Below are 14830 nucleotides of genomic sequence, written 5' to 3' on the forward strand. Positions count from 1 at the left end.
GCGGCCGCAGTTCAGAGTCTCCCTGGCCTACTTTCCACCAGCGAGTCTCGAATCCCCAACTTGCTTCGCGGAGCAGATCGGGAAGAAGAAAAGGGGTGTGGAGCGGGGTGGGTGGGGGACCCAGGCCCGGCGCCAAGGGACGGCAGTCGCCTCCCCCGGCCTCTGCTCGCGGCAAACTCACACTGGCTCCGTCCCTCTCCCGGCGGCCACCCACTTCACGCGGGTTTGCTGCCGGCCAGGCCTTGCACGCCGTGGCTGCGGGCGAGCGGGGGAAATGCGTTCCGACGCACATCAGTATCGGGTTGCACAACAGGGGTCAGGAGTGGCGGTTCCCAAAACGCCCCGCTCTCTGCCCCCACTCGGCTGGAGGAAATGCACGCAAATCAACCTTCCTCTTTCTCCTCGATTCCGGCCTGGGCGCTTCACACGTGATTACACGCGGGTCTCCCTTCTGCTTCCACGGAAAGCGCTTCCTTGGAGGAAGGAGCGTGTGTACGCGACCCGCGTGGATTCCTCCTCCGGGGTTGGGGCTGTTCTGCTGGGAAGGATTCCCACACACACACGCACTCCTTGCCCACCTAGATTAAATTAAGGTAGCAGAGATTGTCGCGGACACTTCCATAACTAGCACATTGCACCATTATTATTATTATTTATTATTTCTTCCAAGCTGCGGAAATTGTCGCTGCGATCGTCTTCGTGAATTCCCTTCCTATGTCCTCATCAGCAGAGCATTCGCGTGACCAGATAGTTAATGGAGGCTAGGGTGGCGGGCCTGATACACGTGTCTTTTGCTGCAAGGGCGTCACTAGGAAGACACGTTTGGCTGTGTGGCTTTCCAACGCAGGTGTTCAGAATGCGCCTATGTGTGCTCTGGTACCACGTGGGGGGTAGCCTGCTATTTCTAACTGACACGGAAGTGCTTGGAGCAAACGCAGAACGTGTGAAGTGGCTTCGGGCCTGTGAAAGTACCTGAGGTGAGCTCAAATTTGCCTAAACGTTGCACTCCCAAACTTGGAAGCCAGGAAGGTTAAAGTTGCTACCATGAGAGGTTTTGTTGGTGTTTTTGCTAGAGAAAGTGTAAACCAGGAGTGGGCCACAATGTCCTCCAGATGGTTTGGACTACAACTCCCATAATCCCTGATCTTGGACACACTGTTTGGGTCTGGTGGGATTTGTGGCCCATAACATCTGGAAGAGACAGGGTTGTCTACCCTTTAGAGGAGCGGGGGAAGTTCTTGACAGTGAGGAGAAAATACTCTGTTCATGCCCAGTGTCACTCTGCCATTCCTCCACATCTCCCAGGGCTCTTGGCATTGCAATTACGTATTCCTTTCCCATCCCACCCTGAAATTGAGCAAAGAGGTATATATATGCTGGAGGCTGTGTGAGGCAGTGGTGAGAGTCTTGGATTCAGGAGACTTGGGTTCTAATCCCCACTCAGCCATGAAGCTCACTGGGTGACTTTGGGCCAGTTGCCGACTCTCAGCCGAACCTACCTCACAGGGTTGTTGTGAGGATAAAATGGAGAGGAGGTTCATGTATGCTGCCTTGGGCCCCTTGAAGGAAAGGCAGGATGCAGTTGTAATATATCAATAAATACACCAGAGCTGCGAGTGTGTGGGCCTGCCTGGGATGGGTAGTAGTGGTGGTTTCAAATGGAGCAAGAGGAAAGTGAAAGGGGGTTGTGTGGAAGGTGTGGCCAAGGTGGAGGCAGGACGAGGCTGGACACCAGCATTCCTGGCCTTGGCATTCCAGGGTGCCACGACACTCCCATTCATATTAACGAGGCTGTTAGTATGAATAGGATACTAGGGCACGAGGCCGTTCCATCGTGCCCTCTCTGTTTTCCTGCACTCCTGTTATAGATGCCAGGAAAGCGTGTGGATGGTGACCCTTGTCCTTGGGTAGCTGAGATGCAGCCTCTGAGACAGAGAGTGGAGCGTTCGTGTGTTTTTTCATGGCTGAGCCATTGCTGCTTTTTTTTTAAAGGGTTCTGCTTGTTTTAGCCAGTTATGACTGAAGGAAAAAATGCTGTTTGCAACATATTTGGAGGGAAGTTCAGATTTAGCTCCAAGTATTCTTCGTTCCTATAAGGCTGAGGATCACGAAGGTATGAATTAAGAGAGCATTTGGGTTCCTTCTTCCAAAATCTGCTGTGATCTGTTACCTCGTGCCTCTCCAGCCCTATTTGGACACACGAAGCCAGCCAGCTTGCCTTCCCCAACCCAGCACACACCCCAGGATGCTTTGGACTATGTCTCCCATCATCCCCATGCTGCCTGGAAATGATGGGAGCTGTAGTCTGGCCCATCTAGAGGGCGCCAGGTTGGAGAGGCTGCCCTGCACCCCACTGCTTTTCCTGTGATGAACACACAGCATTGCCTTATACAAAAGATGTTAAGCCTCTTTCAGCCAAATTCAATTTTGGAGAAGTTTTTGGAGGCCTGGGGAAGAAAGCACGGCCTACTGGGAAATCCCAGAAGGCAGATTTGGAGCTCATGTGGGCCAGATTTGGCTTGGAGGCTTTAGGTTCAACAGCCCTGACACAGACAGATTGGAACAGGTTCAGAGGAGAGCCACAAAAATGGTGGTTCAGAAACCGTGTCCTTTGAGTTTGAAGGAACTAATATAAACAACCTGGAGAAAACTGATAGTACTCTACAAAGACCTGGAGGGCCGTTACACTGAAGAGGGCATTTTTAGCAGCAGCCTCTGGTTGCTAAAACAGCCCCAGAGGGCAGGACAAGATCCATCAGGCATAAGCTACAAGAGGGGGATTTTCATTTGAATTGCAGGAGACTCTTCTCGAGGGGAAGAGAAATTTGGCGATGGAATCGATTTCCAAGAGGAGTAGCAGGCTGTCCGTCGCTGGAGATCTTCAAGCAGAGATCGGACAGCCGTCTGTTATGGGTGTTCTTGTTTGGGATTTCTGGCAATGAGGGACAGCTCATTGCTTTGTGCAGGTGGGGCAGCACCCATCTATTTAAGCCCCATGTGCTTAAATAGAGAATAAAAAAGAGTAATAAATTGTGTGGGTCTGTGTGTATAAAAGAGTTCACCCCCACCCTTGCACTGCACAAATAATCCTGACGCTACTTGCCTAGTTCTGCTTCTTTATACATCGGCGATTGGAGCTAAAACAGAAAAATGTGGGTCCAAAGGAGTGGTTCTCTGTTGCTGTGAGAATCTACCCACCCACATCCACCCAACCACCCAATCCTCTGCTTTTCAGGCATGATCTCAAAGCTAATGTGCCTCAGTGTTCCCTTTCTGTACAATGGGTTTGCTACTGTGGACATCTGTGACCCCATAGCTCTGTCTAATAACACGCTTTGGCTCTGCCTCACACTAGGAGCCCTGCCTTTCACCGCACCGGTCCCCACTGGGCACTGTCAGGACCTCGAATCTATGACCCTGCCTTCCCTGGATTTCTCTAACCCTGTGTTAGGACTAAGCAGGCTTGTTAATGCTGACGCAGAAACATTTTTTAAAAGATGGAGCCTACTGTTGTATCTGTGAACACTTTGCTTCGTTTTCCTTTCTCGTGGTTGTTCTCTTGAGACCCCTGTGAGATTCTGAACACGTTTACACCCATTTTGCAAGTGAAGAGCAGAGCTTGAGAGATAAGTCTAGGGCTGCAGAATAGGTTGGAGGCAAATGTGCACCTTCTTTTCCTGGCAGAGGTTTCTGTGCCTCTGTAGTCCGCTAAAATTCAACATGCTTTTCTCATGACAGCAGCCCCAAGCTAAGAAAAGCACCACTGCTTGAATTTCTGTTGTGACCCTGCTAAAGGCAAAGCAGTCTCTGTTAGGAAAGGTATTGAAAGCACATTACTGGTTAAGCCAATAAAAGATCTCTCTTTAATTTTTTCACGACAACTCAACCTACTTAAAACTCTGATCTAAAAGATGATAACACCTTTGCCATGGGAAAACGTAATACTGTATGTAGCTATTGGAGTATGTCTTAATGGGACTGCCAACTTCTTTTTCTGGCAGTGCTCCTGTGTCTTCACAGCCAGAATTCAACATTGGGACTGTTCCTCCATCATCTCACCTTCTGGCTGGGGGACTACTTCACCTGCAAAATATCTGCTTGTCATCCAGTTGTTAAGGCACAGGAGACCTGCCCCCCCCTGCACCCACCCCCACTTTTGGCAACCACACAGCCAAATAAAAGGCAAATATGCTTTCTATAAAATTGATATTAGTGCCGCAACTTTATTAGGTTAACCAAAAGATCACAAGAAATGTGCAAACCTTTGAGTTCACAAGTTTGCTTTTTGCAAGCTTGCCTAATGAAGAGATCTCAAAAGCTTGCATATTTTTATTATCTTTTAAGTTGGCTATTACACTAATATGGACTTCAGAATTTTGCTTAGGACCTTTGCTTTTTATGGTATTTTCTATAGCCAAAGCAACTGTTTTTTATTCAAGCTCCAAGAAATACAACCGTAATTCATTCAGAAGCTCCAGTTTTCCAGCTCATGCTGGCAACCCAAAATCAAAGTGATGGTCTTCTGCATCTCACCCCACTTCTACACACACACATCACCAAATCAGCAAGACAGAATCCATCCAGTTCTCTCCTAGTTTTCTGCCATAGTATGTGAAAACATCATTTAAGTTGATGGATTTTAACTTTTTCACTGCTGTTCTTCTGATTTTCTCTTTCTGCGTTCTACTGCTCTGTTTTGTCTTTGACGTAATAAGGTTGACTGTATTTCTTACCTATGTAGTATTTCTTTTTCGTGAGCCACCTCGAACTTTTTGCTAAGGTGGAATATAAGTGTTTTTAACGGGAGTGAGGAGGAGACACATCCCCTTAACTCGGCCCTCAGCAGCAAGGAAACCTTGGAACTTCATTCAAAGAAGAAGAAAAAGCCCCATGCCAATGTGATTTTCATCCTACTCCACTCCACTCACCTCTCCCAATCTTCAAAGCCATGTAACCTGAGAACTAGCCCCTGGGAACTTCGAATTCAATCAACAACAACACCCGTCCTTTTATTTTCTGCCTTTTAAGATGATCCATATCAACAACCGAACCCGGGCATTCAAGAACTTCGGACTTGAAAACCGCTTCAAGCAAGGCTCGCTGTGGACTCGAAAGCGTGCTACACTTTTTTCCGGCTGCAACCCTATACCTCCCAGAGAAAGGCGGGCGGGCGGGCGCGCGCCCTCCAGATGTTGGGGACTACAACTCCCATCTGCCCCAGCCAGCACGCCCCATGATCGGGGATTATGGGAACTGTAGTTCCAAATGAGCTGGAGGGCACCCGGTTGCCTGTCCCGGCGCGTGTGCCCACTTACCTGGGAGCAAGCCCCATTGAACTCAATGAGGCTTGCTTCTGAGTAGACGTCCCGGCACTCCCTCGGGGGTTGTCGTTCAAGTCTGCGCAGATCTGCCCTCCTGGGACCCCTGCCTCCTCGCGTTTCCTCCCGGCCCCCCTTTCACACGTTTCCTCGTACCCCGGAGACCCCTCCCTAGCCGTCTCTTTCTCCCAATCTCCCACAATCCTTTCTCGGCAAGCCAATCGCGCGGAGCTTGCTTGCGTACACGCTGCCCATAAAACTCCGCCTCCTTCACGCTAGCAGCCTTTCGCCCAGGCTGCGATGCCGCGGACCGGCCCGGGAGAGCCCGCCGCACGGACGCGTTCAGATGTCACTGGAGGGCGAGGGTGAAAAGACACGTGTCTCTGGCTTCCGTTGCGCCGCACCAGGTAATCGTTACGCGCGGCGAGGGAGGCACCCCCCCCTCCTGCCTTGGATCTGCACGGAGCTCTGTGTTTGTTGTTGGTTGTTGTTGCTATTGTTATTTTCCCAGGCAACTTTGCAGAAAAGTTTCTTCTTCTTCGTGAGAATCAGACCCACAGGAATAAACGTGCGTTGTGGTTTGACGTAGGAAGCGTTGCGCCCGCCGGGATACAGTTTGGGCTTTGGAGTGGGGGCGCACAGTCTTGCAGTGCAATCCCAGACCTGTCTACTCAGAAGTAGACCAGATCGAGTTCGGCGGGGCCGGCTCCAAAGTAAGCGAGCGCAGCGTTGCGCCCTGAGGCTGCAGCCCTGTACGCATCCTAGGAGTAAGTCCGGTTGAACTTTGCGGGTATTCCGTCGGAGGGCACACAGGGTTGTACGTTTTAACATTGGGGTAGGCTGTCTTTATCCATCATCCTTCCCCAACTTGATTGTAAGATGTGTTGGACTTCAAGGCCCATCCGCCCCAGCCAGTGCTCAGGAAACCTGGGTGCTGTAGTCCTAAACATCTGGAAAGCACCAGGTTGGGGAAAACAGTTCTGTGACAAGTGCATTGACAGCGGTTTGCCAAATTGCAATGATGTCATGAAACAAGTGAGGAGACATACCTAAGAACGAAACCCGCAGGATTGTAAAAGAGATCCCAGCAAGCAAGAAGGAAAACACGTTGCCATAGGCCAGCCGTCCGCACGGGTGCCTTCTGGATGTGTTGGACTTCAACTCCCATAATCCTGCAAGGCAGATGCTACCTTTGGGGGTTATGGCAGTTGTAGTCCAAACATCTGGAGGGCACCAGGTTGGGCCGTGGCTGTAAGTTAAAAAGAAAAAAAGAAAAGCCTAGTAGAATAAAATGGTTTAAAGAGTCCTTTTAAAAAGAGGCAAATGGGATAGGTGTATTTCCCCTGGAAGGCTGTTCTGTTTTTTTCCGCACTACAGTTGAAAAGTCGCCCCTCTTTTGATCCTGCTAAGTGTACTGCCAACGTTAATGGAACAAGGAGGAAGGGGGGGGGGCATCAGAAACAATCTAAAGAAACCCCACAGATCTTGGGCTGGTTCTGAAATTTTGCTTTGCTGCCCGCCAGCCAGGGCTGGCTCCCAGTTAGAAGGGTCTCTGGGCATAGTGCCCCCTCCCCTTTGTCTGTGGGGCCATGGGGGGCTTACTGACAACATGCAGCAGCACTTTAAGCAGCCCCAAATCATTGGGGGCAGCTGCCATTTTAACTGTGCCTCACAGCAATGTGGGAATTGGAGCAGAGGTGCTCAGAGCACTAGGCCGGGGGTGGGTGGGTAGGAATGAAATAGGGGCCCAAAGTAGCCCCTCTTGAGAGTGGGTCCTGCCAGGGCGCTCGGGTTCAAAAATGTCTCTCCTGGCACTGCTGCTCACTCATGGTTCCCCACAACTTGGCACATGAGGAGCCTGAGTTCGCTGTACTTCTTGGTATGATTCCTGACCCCCTCCTGAAAATCAACATGTTCCCTGTCTTTTTCTGTTAAAATTGGGGAGGCGCTCAGCAGGGTTTAGGGGCAGGCGACTGGCTACGGTGTCAGGCTAATGACAGGTCACTCACAACCTATCTAGTCACCCAGCCAGTCAACAGCAGAAACACAAAGACTGCAAAGAGTTGATCTTCTAAAGCTGGCAACAGGATTCCTCCTCCTCCTCCTCCTCCTCCTCCTCCTCTTCTTCTTCTTCTTCTTCTTCTTCTTCTTCTTCTTCTTCTTCTTCTTCTTCTCTTTTATGAAAGTTTACAACATCTGTGTCCATTCAACAGACAGTGAGCAAGTGGCTGCGATCAGAGATCCTTGCCTGCAAATTTCTTGCATATATCGTGTGTGCCAAGGGCCCCCCAAATGAAAGCACCACCCCAAATATCCGTAAAATGTACGGCTGAAGAAGTGGGGAGCTGCAGACCTGGGTGCCACTTGGTGTGGGCCCTGGGTACAGCTTCACTCTTGCACCTTGAAATATTTAATTTTGGATGGTTTAGATCCTAGCCTTCTCCAACCTGGTGCCCTCCTTACGTTTTGGGCTTCAGGTCCCATCAACCACAGCCAGAATGGCTAATGGACTGGGATGCTGGGTGCTATATTCCAAAACAACTGGAAGGCACCACTTCAGAGAAAGCTGGCTTAGGGAGTCAGAGTTAAGTGCCCTTTGAGGATGCCACCTTCTGTCTTGAGGTGTGTCATTGTAACTTGTGGCTGGCGTGGCTGGAGCAATAATTCTTAATGGAGAGATGCTACTAGTGGGACAAGTTGGTGTGGTGGCTAAGGTGCTGGACTAGGTGTCGGGAGATCCAGATTCTAGTCCCCACTCGGCCATGGAAACCCACTGGGTGACTTTGGACCAGTCACATACTCTCAGCCCAGCCTACCTCACAGGGTTGTTGTTGTGAGGATAACATGGAGAGGAGGAGGATTGTGTACACCACTTTGGGTTCCTTGGAGGAAAAAAGGCGAGATATAAATGTAATAAAGAAGTCATTCTGCTGCATCGAATGCACCAATCACATTCCGTGCAAACTTGGGCAGAATTAAGTCCCACATAGTGGAGGCATGGCTAGGCTGGGGAATGAGTCAGGGACATAGCAGACAGAGTCTTTTGTGGCTGAATAGGACCAGCGTGGCGTAGTGGCTGGACAGTGTTGGGTTAGTATTGAGAAGACATGGGTTCAAATCCCCACTCAGCTGTGAAGTTCCCTGGGTGAGATTTATCCAGTCATTTGTCAGTTTCGCCTGCCTCACAGGATCGTTGTGATGATAAAATGGGAGGAGGGATGGACCGTGTATGGTACTCTGAGGAAAAAATAACACAGAGCCTCGCGGAACCTGAAAGATCAACCAATTTGTTATGACATAAGCCCACGTGGACTGTTAACCACGTCATCAGGATAAACCACGTCATCATTAACAACAGCAACAGGTACTGTAGGCTCACACAAGCCTTCAGTTATTTAATTTCTTTCCTGTGGCCCATGTAGCAATTCTCAGAGTTAACCTATATACCCGATATTAGAAGATGTCATTCAGCTTCATAGTCCCGGGGTGGCTTGCATGAAGATGGCAGATCACCCCCACTAAAAAAATGAACCCACCCAAGCAGCTCACGTCACGGTGTTGTCAAATATGATTCTCTCCCATCCCCTCGGGAGATGTGGTGGTTTCCATTTGATTCTCTGGCATCGTACTCACTCAAATCTATAGAAATATTCGCCCGCACAGACTAGCGCATTGCATTTTCCCAGCTGACTTTATCCGCCTATTATCTACTACTTCTAAAACTTCGCAGTTTTCATCCATTGTGCAAAGCAGTTTCTTACAAGTTTATGTACTTGTGTGTGTACAGGTGTGTGCACGTATACTTTGCCAATTGCTTTACAATATATGTATACACACACACAGAGAGAGAAACATTCAATAAAAATACCTTTTTTAAAATGTAAACTAATGTGCGTCACTCCAAATTTTAAGGATTGCTGCTCTATCATACCAGTACATATTTTTACTTATTTAAGCATTTATTTAATTTTTATTTATTTACAACACTTATATACCATTCCACATTTAAACAGATTCCGGAGCGGTGAACAATGCAAGGAAAATAAAAATGAAACACCATATTAAAACATATAAAGAATAAAACAACACATTAAAGGTTTTAAAATCAGAAAACCTAGAGAAACCTTGACTGGTGAATCAAGGCCAGGCTTCTTGAAATAAAGATGTCTTCAGCAGGCACCGAAAACAACTCAACGTTGGGGCCTGCTTGACATGCAGAGGCACAGAGTTCCATAGAAAGAGAGCCACCACATTGAAGGCTCTGCTCCGAGTGGACTCCAGTTGGGCCATAGTCATTCCCTCTGATGACCTTAGTGGCTGGGCAGGTTGATAAGGGACAAGGCTCTCAAGTATCCTGGTCCCAAGTTGTTTAGGGCTTTATTCACTAGCAGCAAAAATTTAAAAGGGCATCCCCACAAAACAGCAAATTTTATTGCTGTAGAGATGTCTTTGTTTCCTTCCGGAGTTAGTCAATTAATTGGTTGGCTGACTCGATTTTTTAAAAACAAACAAACCCAATCATTGCTTAAAATGCACCCATCCCCAATTAACCAGACTGCAGTTTTTTAAAAATATATATTTGAAATACAAGTACTTATAAAAACAACAAGTGACCGGCATCATCTGAGAGCATTTAATTATCTCATGCAGAATGAGATGCTTCTTTTAAGAGGGGGCCTGTTGTGACTTGTATATTCATCATCTAAAAATAAATACGTCTGTTCTTACACTAGCCTTTTCTCCAACCTGGTGCCCTCCAGATGTGTTGGACTACAACTCCCGTCATTCCCAGCCAGCAGGGAGTAACTCCGATTGAACTCAGTGGGACTTATGTTTGAGGAGGTATGCCTAGGATTGTGCCTTAAGAGTGCTCTTTTCAGTGCTCTTATTCTACGCATATCCTGACTTCATCCATTAAACAATCAAACCCCAAACCCTGTTATAATTAAATCTACTGAAGTTTTCTTTAACTGAGTGGTACTAAGATGAGAAATTTTTTTATTTCTAACTTGCTCCGCCCCAAAGCTTGCTAACGCCACCCAAATAACAAGAATAAAATCGACCGGATAAAATCCTCACTATATTAAAAAAAATATATTATATCAAAATTCTAAAACCAGCCTCTTCCAGCTTAGAAATAAAAGCAAGCTTGAACAAAGGAATCTCAGAACTTCTTCTGAAAATGCTTAGGCTTGGACTTTATCGAATCTCCAAGAGAAGGAACATGTTTAGCTGACTTGCTGTGAAGTGCGCCACAATCTTACCTGCTATTCACCTGTCATTTTATGCACATCCTTAGCTCAGCCTTCCACACCTGGCGCCCTCCAGGTATTTGAACTGCAAGGCGCATCATCCCTGACTATTGACCCTGATGGCTGGGGCTGATGGGACTTTGTGGAGCCTTCCGGGTGTGTTTTGGACTATGTTAGGAAAGATCTACTGTGTCCGGAAGCAGCTTTCAAAAAGTTTCAAGCACAAGGTTTTCCCAGCCATGCTTGGAGATGCCAAGGATTGAACCCACAGCCTTGGCCATGCAAAGCAGGTTTGCTACCACTGAGTTACAGCCCCTTCCTGATTTGCAGGAGTATCCCACAAAAGCTTCAATGCCACGTGGCGGCACACTTTGAGCTGGACCTCTGGGTGTAAGCCATTTTGAATCTCTTCCACGCTGTTAGCATCTCCCTTGAACTTTAGTCTCTGGAACCAAATGCAGAACCACAAACAATAATCACCCTGATATTATTTAGTGCAGGGATGGGGAATGTGTGGGGCACTGCAACGCCCATCAGCCTTGGCCTGCATAGCCAATAGTGGGGGATGATGGAAGTTGCGGCGCACAACATCTGTAGGGCTGTACATTCCCTGTCCCTGATTTAGAGCACCATCACACAGGGGGAAATCACGTTTGCTTCCCGTGGCTTCTCCACTCTCGCATTTGTCCCTCATTACTTTGTCTTTTGAAAGTGGAAGTAAACAACGTGCACGTGGCCCATTCAGCGGGCTGTTTTGATCACGCTGCTTCTTCTGCAGGAGATAGCGGCAACTTCCGCCTAATGAGTCAGACTTACCGGGGTGTGTTTTTGTCGCACAAAGAAGTCTAGAAGGGGCAGGAGGCCATGGCGTGAGAGGATGCCCAGTAATGAGAGTGCAATAAAACACTCTTCTGGTGGCTTATTTTTAGTGGCTTAGTTTTCATCTCAGTGGCTTATTTTTCAAACAACATTTGAGATGAAATGGGACACAGGGAAACACTGGCGCTGCATTAGCAGAATTTGTTTTTTGCTCACCTCTTTCCAGAATTTGGATTTCAAAAGCAGCAATTAGGGAAAGAAATCCACCCAGGACGAGACCCTGAAGCACCTCATTTAATACCATTTCTAGGCAACAAGTGCTGCTGTTTTGTAGGAAGCTGCCTTAGATTGAATCAGACCATGGGTCCATCTAGCCCAATATTGACTAGAAGCATTTGGCCTACCAGGGTTTCAGGCAGGTGTTTTTCCAACCCTACCTGGAGTTACCGGGGATCAAACCCACGTCTTTCTGCATGCAAACCTGGTGCTCTGCCACTGAGCCACGGCAGGCCTTTGAACAGAATCCTCCTGGAAGCAAGGTGAAATGGTTCCAGCTTTCGTATTTACCGTTGCCAGTAATATCGCTGCTGGGTGGTTGTGTTTTTTAAGTGTACTCGGTCCAAAGGCCTGGGGATAATGGAGTGGGTGGGGATGGGACCTCAACCAGAAAAACTCTGGAAACGCTCCTTTTAGAAATGAAGGGATTTTACCTTCCACAGCTCCCAGCTGGCAAAAATGCTGCCACCTACATGTCAGCTAGTTCTAGAGGAGGGAATCGCTTCTGTACGCTTTTAGTGGTTTCATCTTGTGCAGCTTTATTTGCCTGTTTGCATCTTTCCTGCTGTTTTTTTTAGCTGCCTGGAGACTCCCATTAAGGGTGAAAAGACAGGACACAAATGTTTTAATTAATAAATCAGCCCCAATTAATGAAATATCATTGGAGACCGATTGCTTTATCTGTCTTTTTAACACTTTCTGGTGCTTTGACCTACATTTTGCTATTACATGTGGGAGCTGCAACAGAATGTTGCAGCATGGAGCGTTCCTGTTTCGGTCAGCCAGCCAGCCATGCCCTCCTCTACAATACTTCATTTCTTTCTCTCCCCCCCCCCCCCCACCGCCACCCCAGTCCATCAGCATTTCATAGCCACGGTGCATGCTCTGTCCTCATTGGGTTGTTTGGAGGGGCGGGTTCAGTTGTTTTCCTCCTAATGATTTTCTGTATTTCTGCAAACTGACCCCAGTCACCTGATACCGACCTGTTGTGCATGGATGATTTTGTTTTGGCTCCATCAGCAACAGAACACATTTCCAAACATCAGAAATGGAGGGAATGGTGGTAGAATATGTATTTACAGTATATATTATATGTGTTTAGGACACTTTTATTCTACCCTTCCTCCAGCATACATGGTTCTGTCCATCCTCCTTTCTTTATTCACACAACAACCCTGCAAAGTAGATTAGGCTGAGAGGCAGTGACTGTCCCAAGGTCATCCAGTGAGTGTCACAACTCATTTGGGATTTGAACCCAGAACTCTCCAGTCGTAGTCAGTCAATGTAAGTCAGGCAATATCAACCATCCAGGGAGCGGTATAAAATGTAATAAATAAATAAATCTAACCACTACACCACACTGTCTCCCAGTCATCACTCTCACAACATCTACACCAAGGATGAGCAGACATTATGCTTGCAGGATCTACTGTCATTTCATTTTTTATTAGAACTCCAAGATTCACCAACTGCAGCCTGGTGCAAAAGATTTACATTTGGAATTAAGGAATTCTGAACCCTGCTTAGAGGACCAGAACTCTTCCATGCACAAATCCACCCAAGCTTTCAGCAATATAACTTAGGATGGGATGGAGTCTTTTCATTGCCGCTATTGTTAAACACCTGGGAGTCAGAAAGCCTTTTGCTGCAAGATCCAGAGATCTACCTTCTGACCCCACGTAGACTTGTCAAAATTGCTCACCCAGATCCATTTCTTTTGAAAGACACTTGCCGTAAGGCAGGGATGAGCAGAAAGTAAACCCCAGGTGTTTTGGACTTCAGTTCTCAACATTCCTGACCATTGGCCAACCTGGCAGGGGCTTCTGGGAGTTGCAGTCCAAAACATCTGGAAATCTACCATGCTTTAGTGGAAGTCCTTCCTACCTTTTATTGTTTAATGCCTAAATTTCACATTAGCTTCCCTAATAAATGTATATTGTCTAGGAGCCTTTGGGAAGGGGATGGCGAAGAGCGGGGTCAAAATACTGTAAATAAATAAATTAGACTGGCAAGGTCCCCTTTTGTTTTTAAGAAACAAAATGCCATGAATCACTCTGGTTTTCCAAGTGATTAAAAAGTTATCGCCCGTGGCTGGGAAAGATCGCAGCGAAGAAAATTTCTAAGCGCTTTTGACCCGCTTAAAATTCAAAAAGCTTAAATTTTGGACTTCGGCAAAAGAGAGGGAACATCCGGGGGGGGGGGGGGGCTCTACCAACCTACCATTTCCATCTTCTTTTCCTGTAAATGCAGAAAACTGTAAAGCTCTCAAAGTTTGGAGGCCCTCCGTGGGTCTCCCTTAAAAGTGAACAGCGGCGGGATGGACAGTCGGGGCACAAAAGCAGAAGTTCCCTAGAGTTCTCTGGGGCGCCCTGTCAGTTTGCAGAGGGGATTTTCCTCCCCCACTTCCCTCTCCCCTGCAAACACTCTGGCCCTCTAAATGCAAACACCCTCCTGTGACCTTCTCTCCCCGCCTCCCAAAAAAAACACCACCACACATGAGTTTTTTGGCCATCGCAGAAAAATCTGGGGGAGCATGGCCATATTTTTACACTGGGATGTGTTGACACAGCGCACAAGAAGCTAACAGAACATGGGGGACTGTGTGACCCCTGTTACAGAGGGACCTTCCAGTTTAAAGATAAAGGATCTTCAGAGGAAGAGCAGCAGGGGCCTTGGAGTTCTCCATCAACCATGAGCATCTGGATAGCAGACTGGATAGCTGCACAGGTCACCTGCACTAGGGTGAGATGTACTGTCTTTCTACATAAATTAGAATTATTACTTTTAACTGTGCAGCTTCGCTTAATAAGAACATAATAAGAGCCATGCTGGATCAGAATAAGAGTCCATCCAGTCCAGTGCTCTGTTCATACAGTGGCCAACCAGCTGTCAACCAGGGACCCACAAGCAGGACGTGGGTGCAACGGCACCCTCCTGCCCATGTTCCCCAGCAACTGGTATATATCGGCTTACTGCCTCTGATATTGGAAGTAGCCATCAGGACTAGTAGCCATTGATGGCCTTCTCTTCCAGGAATTTGTTCAACCCACTTTTAAAGCCACCCAAATTGATAGCCATCACTGCATCTTGTGGTAACATATAACCTATAAATCACCACATGCAAAATATATGCAAATTAACATCCTCGTTTGTCCTTTCTTTTGA

The sequence above is a fragment of the Elgaria multicarinata genome, chromosome 15 (genome assembly GCF_023053635.1).
Source record: "Elgaria multicarinata webbii isolate HBS135686 ecotype San Diego chromosome 15, rElgMul1.1.pri, whole genome shotgun sequence".
In the NCBI taxonomy this organism is placed as follows: domain Eukaryota; kingdom Metazoa; phylum Chordata; class Lepidosauria; order Squamata; family Anguidae; genus Elgaria; species Elgaria multicarinata.